Source organism: Sphaeramia orbicularis, chromosome 16, assembly GCF_902148855.1.
Source record: "Sphaeramia orbicularis chromosome 16, fSphaOr1.1, whole genome shotgun sequence".
Lineage (NCBI taxonomy): Eukaryota > Metazoa > Chordata > Actinopteri > Kurtiformes > Apogonidae > Sphaeramia > Sphaeramia orbicularis.
In genome coordinates, this window is record NC_043972.1 from 46,662,916 (window position 1) to 46,678,747 (window position 15,832).

At 37.1% G+C, this 15,832-nt stretch overlaps 1 protein-coding gene and 5 non-coding genes across 6 annotated transcripts in view; all 6 read left to right on the plus strand.

Annotated features, from left to right (window-relative positions):
• LOC115435634 (zinc finger protein 239-like) overlaps positions 1-15,832 on the plus strand; it is a 695,125-nt gene that overhangs the window by 15,553 nt on the left and 663,740 nt on the right. The window lies entirely within an intron of this gene.
• Positions 125-240, plus strand: LOC115436474 (U5 spliceosomal RNA). The gene has a single exon (XR_003937826.1). It is a non-coding gene; the product is annotated as a U5 spliceosomal RNA (small nuclear RNA).
• On the plus strand, positions 1,231-1,346 carry LOC115436483 (U5 spliceosomal RNA). The gene has a single exon (XR_003937834.1). It is a non-coding gene; the product is annotated as a U5 spliceosomal RNA (small nuclear RNA).
• On the plus strand, positions 1,967-2,081 carry LOC115436484 (U5 spliceosomal RNA). Its single transcript, XR_003937835.1, has one exon. It is a non-coding gene; the product is annotated as a U5 spliceosomal RNA (small nuclear RNA).
• Positions 3,509-3,624, plus strand: LOC115436472 (U5 spliceosomal RNA). The gene has a single exon (XR_003937824.1). It is a non-coding gene; the product is annotated as a U5 spliceosomal RNA (small nuclear RNA).
• Positions 4,630-4,745, plus strand: LOC115436480 (U5 spliceosomal RNA). Its single transcript, XR_003937831.1, has one exon. It is a non-coding gene; the product is annotated as a U5 spliceosomal RNA (small nuclear RNA).

Consider the following 15,832-nt stretch of genomic DNA (forward strand, 5'->3'; position numbering starts at 1 on the left):
TTTTTTATGTAAATATCTGTGAGATCCAGACCTGAACTCAGTCTGGATCAGAGTCTGGTTGATCCGGAACGGAGGGAGGTGAGGTGGAGAATGGGCTGCAGGACTGAGAGTCTGAGGTTTCAGTTCACTCTGGTTTCTCTGCAGATCGAATAAATCTTTCGCCTTTTACTAAAGATTTCCGTGCAGAGAAACAGTAAGAGATCGATTTAATTTTTTGATGCCCTTTTAAACTGCAGGGCTTAATCATCTGTATAAAAATAATAAAGTAAGGTTTGTTGTCGTAAATAAGTGATTTAGACTGAACGGTTCACACAGTGTGTGTGTACATATATAGTAGTCAGTGAGTACAGGTCAGTCATCCTTATGCACGTCCATTACGCACAGATACAGCTGTTTATAAATCTATATATTTTTTTATCTGCATAAATAATTTATTCTTTATTCTGTGATGTGTCAGCTGTTATTTGTCTTATCAAAAATGGTGATATCTCAGTTATACTTTAGTTAGTGGGTGTTTTTTTTTTCATGTAATTTATTCTTTAATTTGTGAAAGAAAAGCATAACTCTTTTTGGGTAGGGGAAACTGACTAAACCATCAAATCTGGTGATAGATAATTAAATGCTGACACACAGCTACAGCTGTTTATAAATCTGTTATTCATTATTTGCATAAATAATCTATTCTTACAGACTGTGATGTGTCAGCTGTTATTTTTTAAATCTTAATCTTTTGATTTCTCAGTTAAATCTCAGTTTTTCTTTTTCTTTTTTTTTTCGTTTAAACGATCTCTAAACTTGTGTTTTAGATGTGAAGCACTGACACATGCTTACAGTTTGTGTTTCATGAATAACGCAGAGCTCTAAACAGCTGTAATTGTGCGTAATGTTTGTGCGTATCTGTGACTGAACTGTGTGAACCGCTGAATGTAAATGACTGTGACTATTGTGATGCGTTTTCCGTTTCTGTAATAGTTCAATCATTTCTAAAATGTTCACATTTTCTTTTCTGTGACTCCATCAAATGAAACACATGATTTTCTTTCTGTCTCTGATCAGGGTTATGTGTGACAGTCACTGAAATCGGGACACGTTGTCTCCGTCGCTTTGATTTTCCTGTTGGATCCTTTCTGGTGCGCGTTTATCAGATCAGATGGATCAGTCTGGTTGATCCGGAATAGAGGGAGGTGAGGTGGAGAATGGGCTGCAGGACTGAGAGTCTGAGGTTTCAGTTCACTCTGGTTTCTCTACAGATCGAATAAATCTTTCGCCTTTTACTAAAGATTTCCGTGCAGAGAAACATTAAGAGATTTGTTTAATTTTTTGATGTCCTGCTGAACTGCGAGGCTTCATCATCTGTTGAATATAAAATAATTCCAGTGTGTCTTACACGGAACGGTTGATTCAATATCTCGAACAGAAATTCAGGAACGCTTGTATTGTCTAATATTTGCAGTCTTTAGAACAACTTTTGCTCAGTAATTAGTTTTCGTGGTCATTAAACCTTATTCTCTCCACTTTTGATCCAGTTATCAAATCTGATATTGACCAGAATTTCCCACCTTCAGCCACTGTCAGGGTTTTAAGTCAAAGTGATCGAATGAAATATTGATCATATCTGTCCATATGACCAGTGTGTGAACCAGAGCAGAGTCAAAGTAACAAAGATACAATGGGCAGTCATATTTTATTACATTTTGTCAGAGTTTTAACCTGTTTTCTGTTGGTTTCTGTTAACTAGTCTATAAACCCGTATGTCATATGTTTATCAATGGTAGAAAATCTTTTGTCCTTGTGGAATTGATGACGTAATAGTTGTGCGTAACGGTGGTCGTTGTGATGCGCTTTTTTATGTAAATATCTGTGAGATCCAGACCTGAACTCAGTCTGGATCAGAGTCTGGTTGATCCGGAACAGAGGGAGGTGAGGTGGAGAATGGGCTGCAGGACTGAGAGTCTGAGGTTTCAGTTCACTCTGGTTTCTCTGCAGATCGAATAAATCTTTCGCCTTTTACTAAAGATTTCCGTACAGAGAAACAATAAGAGGCTGATATAATTTTTTGTTCCCCTGCTGAACTGCGGGGCTTCATCATCTGTTAAAAATGAAACAATCGAAACTACAGACTTAAATTTAATGGTGGTTAGTTAGTGGTTTAGACTGAATGGTTCACACAGTACAGTAGTCAGTAAGTACAGGTCAGTTATCTTTATGTACAGCTGTACTTCTTTTATCAAAAATTGGGATATCTCAGTTAGACCTTAGTGTTTTTTTTTCATGTCAACGATTCCTAATCTTGTGGAAGAAAAGCATAACTCTTTTTGGGTAGGGCAAACTGTGACTAAACCATCAAATCTGGTGAAAGATAATTAAATGCTGATTCACAGTAAAGGAGGACTGGATTGGAATCCTAGCAGACATATTCAGTAAACCTAATTTCTGGAGGAAGACAACTCATTTAGATAGAGATAATGAAATGAAACAAATACTAAAGTATATAGTATATGAGGAAAATGGACTGAAGATGTCCTGTTTAGAATGAAGTCACTGATATATGTTAAATGTACATGTACTTGTGGAAAACATTTAATGTGGAGAGAACACATGACTTCCATGGTGTATAAATAAAATTATATTGTGAATGGAATGTTTTTCTTTCTCAGTTTAACACTTACTGTTTTGCCACTGTTCGCTGTCTGTTTTCTTACCTGGTTCTTCCTGATCTTACACTCTTTCCTCTCCTTCCATTCTTTCAACTTTGCACTGAAAATCATACACAAATACATGTATTCAACTAAATGAAAAATTTTATAAATATGGAAAATACTAATAAATAAAGCCCTCTCTCACATTTTACAGTTGCAGTCGTACATTTTGTCAGTTTTAACCTGTTTTCTGTTGGTTTCTGTTAACTAGTCTATAAACCCGTATGTCACTGAGTATAAAATAATTCTACTGTCACAAACCAAAACTCTAGAACCGCTCCCTTGTCTACTGTTTGCGCTCTTGTGAACTTCTTTGTTCTGTAATCAGTTTTAAAGGCTAATAACCTTATTCTCTCCACTTTTAGATCCAGTTATTGAATCTAATATCAACCAGGGTTTCACACCTTCAGCCACTGTCAGGGTTTTAAGTCAAAATGATCGAATGAAATATTGATCATATCTGTCCATATGACCAGTGTGTGAACCAGAGCAGAGACAAAGTAACAAAGATATAATGGGCAGTCATATTTTATTACATTTTGTCAGAGTTTTAACCTGTTTTCTGTTGGTTTCTGTTAACTAGTCTATAAACCCGTATGTCATATGTTTATCAATGGTAGAAAATCTTTTGTCATTGTGGAATTGATGACGTAATGGTTGTGCGTAACAGTGGTCGTTGTGATGCGCTTTTTTATGTAAATGTCTGAGATCCAGACCTGAACTCAGTCTGGCTCAGAGTCTGGTTGATCCAGAACAGAGGGAGGTGAGGTGGAGAATGGGCTGCAGGACTGAGAGGCTGATGGTTCAGTTCACTCTGGTTTCTCTGCAGATCGAATAAATCTTTCGCCTTTTACTAAAGATTTCCGTGCAGAGAAACAATAAGAGATCGATTTAATTTTTTGATGCCCTTTTAAACTGCAGGGCTTAATCATCTGTATAAAAAAACTAAAATAAGGTTTGTGGTCGTAAATAAGTGGTTTAAACTAAATAGTTCACAGTGTGTGTGTGTGTATATATAGTAATAAATGAGTACGGGTTAGTCATCTTTACGCACATCCATTACGCACAGATACAGCTGTTTATAAATCTATATATATATATTTTATCTGCATAAATTTATTCTTTATTCTGTGATGTGTCAGCTGTTATTTGTCTTATCAAAAATGGTGATATCTCAGTTATACTTTAGTTAGTGGGTGTTTTTTTTTTTTCATGTAATTTATTCTTTAATATGTGAAAGAAAAGCATAACTCTTTTTGGGTAGGGGAAACTGACTAAACCATCAAATCTGGTGAAACAATTAAATGTTGACACACAGCTACAGCTGTTTATAAATCTGTTATTCATTATTTGCATAAATAATTTATTCTTACAGACTGTGATGTGTCAGCTGTTATTTTTTAAATCTTAATCTTTTGATTTCTCAGTTAAATCTCAGTTTTTCTTTTTCTTTTTTTTTCGTTTAAACTATTCCCTAAACTTGTATTTTAGATGTAAAGCACTGACACATTCTTTAGAGAATCCTTTACAGTTTGTGTTTCATGAATAACGCAGAGCTCTAAACAGCTGTAATTGTGCGTGATGTTTGTGCGTAACTGTGACTGAACTGTGTGAACCGCTGAATGTAAATGGCTGTGACTATTGTGATGCGTTTTCCGTTTCTGTAATAGTTCAATCATTTCTAAAATGTTCAGATTTTCTTTTCTGTGACTCCATCAAATGAAACACATGATTTTCTTTCTGTCTCTGATCAGGGTTATGTGTGACAGTCACTGAAATCGGGACACGTCGTCTCCGTCGCTTTGATTTTCATGTTGGATCATTTTTGGTGCGCGTTTATCAGATCAGATGGATCAGAGTCTGGTTGATCCGGAACAGAGGGAGGTGAGGTGGAGAATGGGCTGCAGGACTGAGAGTCTGAGGTTTCAGTTCACTCTGGTTTCTCTACAGATCGAATAAATCTTTCGCCTTTTACTAAAGATTTCCGTGCAGAGAAGCAATAAGAGACTGATTTAATTTTTTGTTGCCCTGCTGAACTGCGGGGCTTCATCATCTGTTAAAAATGAAGCAATTGAGACTATAGAATTAAGGTTAATGGTGGTTAATTACTGGTTTAGACTGAATGGTTTGTACAGTAGTCAGTGAGTACAGGTTAGTCATCATTAAGCACAGCTACAGCTGTTTCTAAACTTATCTTGTTCATTATTTGCATAAATAATTTCTTTTTACAGACTGTGGTGTGTCAGATGTTACTAGTTTTACCTTAATCTTTTGATTTCTCAGTTAGAACTTGGTTATCTTCCACATTTCTTTTCTGTGACTCCATCAAATGAAACACATTTTCTTTCTTTCTCTTATCAAAGTTATGTGTGACAGTCAGTGAGCTATTCGTCCATTTAGTTTTTTCTTCCAAGTTAATTCATTTTTTTGTTTAGTAATTTCGTATTTTTTATTAATTGTTTATTTTTGATTGTTTGCTTTTGTTTGTTTATTTAGAATACTTTTTTATTTTACTTTCATGGTAACTGCTTTCATTCTCTATTATTCAGCACACTTTGTTGTTTTTTTTTAATTATTGGTTTAGACCGTGGGCACCTGGGCATAAATAGGCAGCACCAAAGGAGACCAGCTGGCACCTGATATATAGTTTTTTACCAGTCAGGCCCAGTCAGTCAGCCAGAATGACAGGATGAGCAGGAGAGGCAGCAAACAGGAGTTAAGTGTTGTTTGCCTGCAAAAGCTGAGAATTAATATCATATTATTAAGACTTCAAAGCTTAGGAATCACAGTTAAATTTTGCTGGGTTCCAGGACATGTGAGGATAGAAGGAAACGAGAGAGCAGACGAGGCAGCAAAAAGAGCTTTAAACTTAAAAGAAGGTAATTTATTAAAAATATCACTTGGCAAAGATGAGGCCAAATCTTTAATTAAAAAAGCAGTTTGTATGGCAAAAACAATGGGACACAGATAAAAGAGGTAGGCACAACTATAATATACAAAAATCAGTTGATATAAAATGTATTCAAACCAAGAACAGAAAAGAAGAAGTGGCAGTGGCAAGAATTAGGTTGGGACATACGAGACTAAGAGCAACAGTGTTTTAAATGGATAAATGCTTTTCAAATAAATGTGATGTTTGTAATGAAGTCAAAAATGTAGAGCATGTCGTCATGAAATGTAATAAGTGTAATGCAATGAGGGAGGAATTGCGTGATAGGATTTATACATTAGAGGGGAGATGGAGTTTAAAAGGAATATTAGGCAAAAATGATAAAATGGGAGAGTGTTATAAGGCTCTATGTATTTCTTCTGAGGGAAAAAGGAATAATAGATAAGATATAAATTAATGTATATAGTGTTATGTTGATACTGATATTATTTATAGCTCTACCTTTATATTTAGTTATAATAATAATAATAATAATAATAATAATAATTATTATTATTATTATTATTATTATTATTATTATTATTATTATTATATTAAGACTGTAACCTGACATACTAAACCCTGATATTACATACTCCAGTACAGCAGGTGGCGGTATACATCTTTGAATGCTGGATGCAATCTGCTAATTAAATGAGAAAAGAAAAAGACAATCAGAGAATAAAACACCTGAAATTCATCTATGGTGTGGACATTATGTTTTTGACTGCATAAACCACAAACACATGGTCCATCTAGTGGTTATTTGAGTTTTGTTAAAGTTTTAAGTTCAGTCACTTTTAAGTTGGTTTAACCCTTTCATACGTCATGGTCACTCCAGTGGACAGTTATTCTACAGCTGTTCTCTTGTGTATTCATGGATTTTGTTGTTTTAGTTCCATATCAGCCCATGTAGTGGACACTGATGCATCATCCCATACACTGACATTCATACCATTACTGTAACTGTGCTGTTCTTGATAAACCTGATCTGTAGTAACATGTTTGAGAGTAAATCAATTGCTGATTGTTTTTTTTTTTTTTTTTTTTGCATATTATCTCCATGAAGTGAGTAATAATAATAATAATAATAATAATAATAGTAATAATACATTTTATTTGTATAGCGCTTTTCGTGGTACTCAAAGACATTTTACATACTGTGTAACTAGTATTAAGAGTGTGTAAAATATGAGAAAACATCAGATTAGCAGCATAAAAATGTTTTTATTTCATAGTTTTCACATATAGTCTATTAGCCAGAGGGGGTCACTGGTACCAAACAGGGGGGCAAATGCTATCAGTTATGTTTTGAAAGGTGTGTATGTGTAGATAATAAAAATGCATGATAGCAGTGTAAGAGTGGTAGCTTTCTGTAAAATATTGGCATGTTTGGTATACTTAGTTGGTTCCTTTACAGTGTTTTGGCTACACTGACCTTTAAGTGGTTTTCTACTAATATCTTCTGGCAGGTTGAAGATATTATTACAAATATGGCCCTAATCAAAAGCCAAGATATAGGTCTTTAAGATAAATATTCATATTCGATGCAGAAAACTTTATTGTAGGAAAACTAGCCACTGGTACTTACCCTTACCCCTTAAATATTAGTGTTTTTTCAAAAAAATTCTAAAGAAGTTCATCTCAGAAGACAACCATGTAGTTTACGACAATATGTTTGGCTAAATTACTTGGCCTTAGGATATTTCTACATAATGCATACCTTACATTAGGAATTTATGCATGTTCTAGGAGAAATTATGTGAAAATAATGCAAAACAGTCTAGCAGATACAAAGTTTCAGTGGTGCGTGCTTTTTCATAGGTTTTTTAGGATAGCTTCCTTATTACTCAAGCTATATCTATGAAAAGGGTATCAACCTAAAGTTGGTATTACTGGCTTTTAGGAAAGACTAGAAAATGTTAAATATATCCAATTAAACTGGCAATCTTTACTTAAATTGTTACCCCTACCCCTTAAATATTTTGTTTATTTTTTTACATTGACTCTATTTTGACCTTCATGCTGTGAACATATGGAGCCTTGGATCCTTGTTTTACTTTGGATGAAAGATGTAATTATTTTGCATAATTAATCTTTTCCACAGTTTGGTAATAAGTGACTGTGTACATGTATGCTTTACACCGAATCTTCTGTATTTGCAGATCTGATTGATTACTTAAATTAGAGGTAACAAAGTTGTGTTTCATTCTGTTAATTCAGTTTCAACTGTTTTGTTTGGTTTCCTTTGCCATGTTCTTTTACCAACTTACTAATGACATTGAAAATTGTATTTGAGTGTAAAACCTATCATTATGGCATGACCATTATACAAACAGGAAGATATGTTTCTGTTCTCCAAACAGATATCCATCATGTTTTAACACATTAGGAGGGTTTGTATGTTTATGGTTCATTTAGTATTTAAATACTAACAATGAAAAGAGTTCTTGTAAAGTAAACTTAAGCATAATCTGTGGATGATTCAGTATTGAAGGAGCTAATCTGTACCATATTATTTCTAATAATCTGAGTTTAAATTGTGTTCAACAGGAAAATGGCAGACAGAGACAGACTGTTGATGATCAGATCCCTGGTGGCCCAACAACCTTGGCCGCAGCCTCCTGCATAGGGCGTCCCAAAAATCACTTTTCCCTGCAGATCATGGTGTTATTTAAACCAGTTAACCTCCAACATGATAATAGCCCCCCCCAAAAAATTTCAGCAAAATCTGTCAACACCCCCCCACACACAACACCGCAAAGTATGAAGGGCCCATCAAAAAACACCAAAAAAAATGCTGTTTTTAAATGCATTACCATTCTTGATGGATACTAAATGGGTATTAAAGTGCCTAAAGTACAGTCATCCATACTGCGTCACATGTGGAACCTGACTGAGTCTACTGTGGTACTAAGTCTGTTTGATACAGAAGTACCAATAGAAACCAAACCAGCCACGGCAACACAACTGTAGGTCAAGCCCAAACCTGCAGGATTCACATGGCATGGACAGCAGCCTGAAGGATCTGTGGGCAGTCCTGGCTGATATTTGACCTTCTGGCTGGGGCATGGCTGGCGCATGGCTGGAAGCACCCTCATTGCAGTGGGAGGAAGAGCCACAGTACAGAGAAATGAGGGCTGTTGTCTCAGGTGACACGGTGGTGCAGTGGTTAGCGCTGATGCCTCCCAGACAGAAGGTCTGGGTTCGATTCCTGGGTGGGACCCTTCTGTGTGCACTTTGCATGTTCTCTCCGTATCTGCATGGGTTCTCTCCGGGTACTCCGGCTTCCTCCCACCATCCAAAGATAAGTTAATGGGTTAATCTAAATGGCCCATAGGTGTGAATGTGAGAACATTCAGCCCTACGATGAACTGGTCACATGTCCAGGGTGAACCCCGCCTTCACCCCTATTTAGCTGGGATAGGCTCCAAGCGACCCCCCTAGTGAGGGTTCAGAAAATGAATGTCTGGGAGCTATCTGTCGTTAACGATGCCACAGAAGGAGGTGTTCAGGACATCCCAGATAATGCCAGTGCAGCCATGGATGGTTCCCATAGAGGGAACATGGTTCCACAGAATCAAACTACCAGAGTTTAACAGAATGAAATGGAAGAGAAACTATAGAGCGAATAATATCTGAAAAAACTGTGAAATGCACATGTATAAAAGTCTTCATTAAAGTCTTTGATTTATGCAACCTTAAATCTTGTATGTAGCCTTATTATTTAAGTGTTCGGCTATATTTGTCTGGAACTCAAACCTGTATTTTGCTGAAAAGGGGGTTTAGAAAATAGACATTGTGTTCAAAGTAAAGTAAAGTAAGTGAAGTAAATTTTATTTAAGAGCACTTTTCACAGACAGAGTCACAAAGTGCTTTATCAATTCAAATCAGAATCAAATTAAGTTTACAGAGACCCAACAGAATCCTTCAGGAGCAAACACTTGTGATTGGTGACAGTGGTGAGGAAAAACTTCCCTTTAATGGGCAGAAACCTCGAGCAGACCCAGACTCCTGAAGGATGGCTGTCTGCCTTGACCAGTTGGGGTTAAAGAGAGAGAGAGAGAGTAAAGGAGGAGAAAAGAGAGAGCGATAGAGATATAGAGAGACTTGGGGGGGGGGGGGGGGGGGTGACACATGGAGTACGTTATGATGAATACATAGAGTGTAATCAGTCTGTGGTGGTCCTGGGTCAGGTGGGAGACTAAAAAGCCTTTTTGAACAGGAGGGTTTTGAGGTGTTTCTTAAAGCTCTCTACAGAGTCCATGGACCGTAGGTGTAGAGGCAGGTCATTCCATAGACGTGGTGCCACAGCTTTAAAAGACCTGTCACCGCGCGTGCTAAAACAGGTCCGTGGAACCATCAGCAGGTGCTGTCCTGAAGACCTCAAGCTACGAGTCGAGCTGTAGGGCTGGATCAGGGAGGCAATGTATGCAGGGGCCTGGCCATGTAGGGCCCGGAAAGTTAGCACAAGAATTTTGAAATGAAGACGATATAGAACAGGGAGCCAGTGGAGAGATTTAAGGCTGGAGTGATGTGGGTTCTCCTGTTTGTGCGGGTCAGGAGCCTGGCAGCAGAGTTCTGGACAAGCTGTAGACGGGCCAGCTCCTTCTTGTTTAAGCATGTAAACAGGCTGTTGCAGTGGTCTAAGCGAGAAGATACAAAAGCATGAACGATCATCTCGAGCTCATTTGTGGACACCATAGATCTGAGTTTGGAGATGTTGCGTAGGTGGAAGAAACAGTTTTTGACTAGGTGTTTGGAGTAGAATTCTAAAGACATGTCCTGGTCAAAGATGACACCCAGATTCCTCAGTTTTGTCTTTACCGAGGAACTCAGGTCTCCAAGGTGATGTTTGATCCCTGGGATTGCACTATCCGGGGCAATGATGAGGGTCTCAGTTTTGCTGGAGTTCAGCTGGAGGCTGTTATCATTTAGCCACTGCTTCAGCTCTGACAAGCAGTTGATTAAGGAACTCAGTTTGTGGGGCTCAGAGGAGTTAAAGGAGCAGTATATCTGGATGTCATCCGCGAATAGATGATAGGAGACATCACTATACTGTCGGATAATGTGGCCAAGTGGGAGGACATAGAGTAAGAATAGCACTGGTCCCAGGACAGAGCCTTGGGGCACACCACACAGTAGATCCGCTGAGTCAGATTGGAAGTTGTTTATTGACACAGTGAAGCTTCTGCCGGTCAGGTAAGAGGAGAACCAGTCTAGCACAGGACCTGACATCCCTACCAGGTCCCTCAGTCTCTCAATCATTATGGTATGGTCCACTGTGTCAAAGGCCGAGGAGAGATCTAGCAGGACCAAGACCGTGGATTTCCCGGAGTCAGCCGCCATCAGGATGTCACTAGACACTTTTAATAGTGCGGTTTCTGTTGAGTAGCGTTGTCTAAACCCAGACTGAAAAGTGTCATAGATCTGGTGTGTCTCCAGAAAAGCTGTAAGTTGTTTAGACACTGCTTTCTCAAGGATTTTGGCCAATAGGGGGAGCTTTGAAATGGGCCTGTAGCTTTTGAAGTCTGTGGGGTCCAGTGTGGTTTTCTTTAGTTTAGGTTCTATGATGGCCTGTTTGAAGGAGCTGGGAAACAAACCAGTTGAGAGCGACAGGTTAAAAAACTTTGTGACCCATGGTCCAATAGTGTCAAAGACACCGACAAGGAGCTTATGGGGGAGGATGTCTGCAGAGTTGGAGGAGGGTTTCGTTTTGGATAAAAGTGCTGAGATGTCCTCCAGTGTCACAGGGTCGAAAGAGGACCAGGTTTGCAGAGGGGGATTAGCTAGGGTCAGACGGCCAGAGGGTGGTGGGATATTGTGTTTAATATCCCTGATCTTGTCTGTGAAGAAGTTTAGGAAGTCATTGCTGTCAGCTTTACAGAGCACAGGGGCAGCAGGGACAGCAGGGGACACAATGGACTGGATTGTGTCAAAGATTACTTTGGGGTTTTTCTTGTTTGTGGCTATAAGTTTGTGGAAGTAGCTGGATCTTGGCTCCTTAATCATTTTCAACCAGATGTACTGTTCTGAACTTCTTTTTATTTCAAGTTTTTAGCCTATGATTGAGTTATTTTATCTTAAAATCACCTTATTTTCACTTCTCTATCACCTGATACAATAACCTATGAAGTTGATATTACAGGGACACTGTAAAATACCAGAAAAAGCAGTTTGTGGACATTTAAGACCTCATTATATGTGTCTTTCTGAGTTAAAATGAGCGTTTTTGGCGTTTTTTGACGGGCCTTTCATACTTTGTGGTGGGGGGGGTCAAATGTTGACGGATTTTGCTGACATTTTTTGGGGGGGCTATTATCATGTTGGAGATTAACTGGTTTAAATAACACCGTGATCTGAAGAGAAAAGTGATTTTTGAGACGCCCTACTCCTGCATCATTCATTGCAAACTTCAAACCTGTGCAAACCAATCAAATGATGAGGAAGAAAGTGAAGTGGACATATCAAGTGAAGACGAAATTGATGAGCCTGATTATTAAATTATTCTCACAATCTTAAAAACTGTAACATACTTTTCATATGCAAGCACCACGTTGTCTAAGAGGTTTTCACAATGTGCAGAGTGGTTATTCATAAAGACAATTCCTAATCAGTGAAATACGTCTATTAACCAATGGTTCCCGCCATGTTTACATATTCTCCTGTAGATGTTGAATTCATTCCCCTTATGTCATGTATATAGATCAGTAAATATTAGCTAAACACAAACACTGGTTCTCATTCTGTGTGGTCACCATGTACGATGTGTTCTTCATTATTGTTATAATGCTTTGTACAAAAAAGAGCTTCATGTAGAATTTGTGGATAGTTTAAGAGAAACAAAGAAAGATTAAATTGTAATAAAAATGCTTTTCTCAGATATATATATAGACCTATATTTGATTCCCTAGTGAACATGATTGTTATCTGGTTGGTATACCGCTGCATAAGTATTCTAATCAAACCACAGTGCAAACGTGTCAGTAAATTTAAGGGGTAGGGGTAAACAAAGAAACATATTTTGTCAACTTGTTTTAGGATAGGCCTAAATATTTATTTCTGGGTAAAAGCATATTGTGTTAGCTTTTTAGTGATATATTATTTGTAGCTCTATCCTGAGCAGAACAAAAGTTATTACAAAATGTCCTTCATAAAGTATGTGCTGCTGAAAATCATAGTTTGATCGACTACTTTTCTAATTTCCTCAAAATCTGCAGCAAAATATGCACAATAATTCATAAACAAATATGCATTTTATAGCAAAGGCCTTGGTTAATGTAACAAAAGTCAAATAATCATTCTTAAGACCCATATTGTCCATCAAGAACAATAAACATTGACCAAAATCAAATTTTTTTCAAATTGTAAGTATAATCACAAATTTCTTCTCATGTAAATTATATTTTCTCACATGTGAATATTTGTCTTAAATACCTGTCTCCTGGCTCTAGATTAAGACCAAATTTGTCATGATATTTTTATTCTACTTGAAGTTATTGACAGAAATTCTCTTGAAGGTCATCATGGGCAAAAGTTATTAAAAGGACCGACACTGTATATCAAACATGTCAATATTTTACAGAAAGCTACCGCTCTCACACTGCTATCATACATTTTTATTATTTACAGATGTACACCTTTCAAAAAATAACTAACAGCATTTGCCCCCCTGTTTGGTACCGATGGCCCAAATTTTGGGGTCGGGCTGATAGACTAATATTATATTAGTAAATACACGTTGCTTTGTTTCAAAAATTAAACGCATGGTATCCATCTGAGTCAACATTTTCGCAACTCCATGAAAAAAAGTTCATAAAAAAATGTAATCACATTATTTTTTTTCATGCCCAAAGAAGAATAAAAACGGGACAAAAACATCTTGATTAAGGTTCTCATAATTGATGCATGAAAGGATTAAATTTGATGACAAATAATCATTCCAAATAAGAAGTGAAAGCTAACATAAAAAGTCCTCCTTAAAGGATTATATTTGATTAGTGATTGTGTTTTCCAGTTCTTACTTCAGTTCAATCAGACTTTATTAGGTTTGATCCTCCTAAATGTTACACAGTGAATTTTTATTTACAGTATTTGAATAAAATGTGTTTAGTTACATTCCACAATTGAACAACCATAATGTACTTTTTTTCCTAATTGTGAAAACAGGTTAAAAAATAACACAAAATAGTACAAACAGTAATAGGAAACGGCATGTGTGATAAGGGAAGTCTTATTTTAATCTAACATATCCAGTAACGAACCCTTGTAGTTAAGAAGCCATACTTTGTACAGGATTCCACCTGGTGGTGAGTGACCATCTGAAGCCCACTTCGGTCTAGACCGTCGGGTTCATGGGGACGTCCTCCTGCGGTCCTTTGTGGAGCTCTGAGTCTTCAGTGTCCTTAAAGACAGGGATCAGTAAAACATCAAACTCCACATCAACACACCCAGCATGCTTCACTTCATCCTCCTTGAGTTAAACAAGAACATACTTCTGCTAATTTTACCTTGTTTTCTCCTTCCTCGCTGGTACAGATAGCGGCAAACCTCAACAAGACTGTACGGATGACAAGAACAAGCACCAGAATTGACAGGATTAGCAGCACAAGATTCATGCATTCTGACAGCATCTGAAGGGACACAAGGACCAGGAGTCAGCATTAAAAGGTTTCCACACAGACTGAGTGACATGGATTTGATTAACCCATAAACACCCAAACATCCACCAGTGACCTAAACCATCTACTGATACAAGATGTTTAATACCTATTGATCCGCTAATGCTATCAATACATGTAAATAACTGGTGTAAAATGCAGTTTGTCATCTTTTCATGCTGTCCAGAGGCTTCATAGTTACCGTGGAAACACTGTCATCTTCTGCAACATTGATTCACCAGGTTTGATCCATGTCAGTGGATGGAGACACTTAGTTTACGTATGTTCAGTTAATGATATATTTTACTGAAACAGTCACTTTTTCTTCAGTTTTCTCTGTTCTGATATAATAACCCTCAACATTAATCTGAGCTTTTATGAACATTTACATGATCAGTGAACGAAATATAGAAAAATACATGATTTACACTGAGAAATACAAAATTCAGAGTGTTAAACCAGAATAAACAGTGATAAATCATGTCAGAAAGGTTAAATAATTATAGAGAAAAAATCATGGTGGAACTGCCACAGAAGTAGCGCTGGGTCTGTGTGGGCTGATTTCACATCATGTTGCTGAAGCATTTCTTAATGTGTTTCACATTTCAGTAATAGCCCTAAGTTTGAATTACATAAATAACACTATAAATTAAGGCAAAAATGACTTATTATTAGTTCACCTGGTATTAGTTATACTTTTTTTTTTTTAAATAGGTGAGCTTTTACGTACCATAAACAGTTCTTTGGCGTCCAGACATTTCCTGATCGTGATTTGTACCGCAGAGTATTCACTGATCCTCATCCTGTAAGGACTGTAGTACCTGGAGTCGTACTCTTCGTAACTATTCCTTAAAATATCGTCACATGAATTCCAATCAAGCCTCAACGGCATTGGTGGGGTACGACCGTAGAATACAATGGCTGCTAAGGCAAAGCCAAATTCTGCCAGAATCAGAGCCACATTGATGATGACCTGAAATAGAAGACTTGTCAGTTTATCCAAAACAAATGGGATGGAACTAAACACAAAGCCACACAAAACACCCCAAAACATACATATAATTAAAGCTTCAACTCAATGTTGAAACATGTGTGGTGTAATAGATATATAGTCAAAATTCATCCATACATGTGAAATGTGTCGTTCATGTAGGTCAGGCCTGTCAGACTCATTTTAGTTCAGGTTCCACATACAGACCAATGTGATCTCAAATGGTTCTGGACCAGTGAAATAATAATAGTGAAAAATGTCAAATTACATTATGAAAATGTGTACATCTATGAACTGTCCTTTAAAAAATGTGAATAGCATGAACCACGAACAACCTGAAATTTTTAAAGAAAAAAAATTGCATTTAGAAATAGACAGACAGACATTACCAATCCCAAACAGTAAAAATAGAATATAAGAATCAAAATACAATTCAAGAGGAAACACACTATACATAATAAATTAGAAGAATAAAAAAGAACTGTTGAAAATCTGGACAAACAGGATCAAACAGCAGGTGCAAAAATAAACTGTCATGTGCAAAGTAACATGT